The sequence below is a fragment of the Orycteropus afer genome, unplaced genomic scaffold, assembly GCF_000298275.1.
Source record: "Orycteropus afer afer isolate SDZICR_OR568_19922 unplaced genomic scaffold, OryAfe1.0 scaffold00228, whole genome shotgun sequence".
In the NCBI taxonomy this organism is placed as follows: domain Eukaryota; kingdom Metazoa; phylum Chordata; class Mammalia; order Tubulidentata; family Orycteropodidae; genus Orycteropus; species Orycteropus afer.
In genome coordinates, this window is record NW_006921815.1 from 4,890,588 (window position 1) to 4,891,593 (window position 1,006).

Here is a 1,006-nt window from a genome sequence, read left to right on the forward strand (position 1 = left end):
TTTAAACCATGCAGTATTCCCTTGTTCTGTTTGAATGACAGAGTCTTCGTCTTTGTACAGGTTCCTCATGCACACAATTAAGTGTTCTGCAATTCTCATTCTTCTCATTGTTATCCTTAATTTGCTATGATCCAAAGAGTTGAATGTCTTTGCATAGTCAATAAATTCCAGGTAAATATCCTGGTATTCTTTGCTTTCAGACAACATCCATCAGACATCAGCAATGTAATCCTTCTGACATCAGCAATGATATCCCTCTTCTGAATTTGTGGAAGTTTTCTGGCAATATACTGCAGCAACCATTTTTCAATTACCTTCAGCAAAATTTTGCTTGCATGTGATATTAATGATACTGTTCAATATTTTCCACATTCTGCTGGATCATCTTTCTTTGGAATGAGCATACATATGAATCTCTTTCTGTAGGTTGGCCAGAGAGCTGTCTTCCAAATTTCCTGGCATAGATGCCTGAACGCCTTCAGATCTGCATCTTTTTTGCTGAAACATCTCAATTTGTGTTCTGTCAATCACTGGAGTCTTGTTTTTTGCCAATTCCTTCAGTGCAGCTTACACTTCTTCCTTCAATACCATTGGTTCTTGGTCATATGCTATCTCCATAAATGTTTGAACATCAATCAATACTTTTTGAACAGTGACTCTGTATTCCTTCCATCTTCTTGTGTTGTTACCTGCATCATTCAATATTTTGCCCATAGAATCCTTCCATATTGCAACATGTGGCTTAAATTTTTTCTTCAGTTCTTTCAGCTTGAGAAATGTTGAGCATGTTCTTCTCTCCTGGTTTTCTAACACAAGGTGTTTGCACTTTTTATCATAATAATTTGCTTTGTCTTCTCCATTTGAAATATTGTGTTAAGTTCTTTCTTCTATTTCAGCAATTTTTCCTTTCATTTCAGCTACACACTGGTCAAGAGCAAGTTTCAATGTCTCTTTTGACACCCATTGTGGTGTCTTCTTCCTGTCTTGTCTTTTTTTTTTTTTTTTT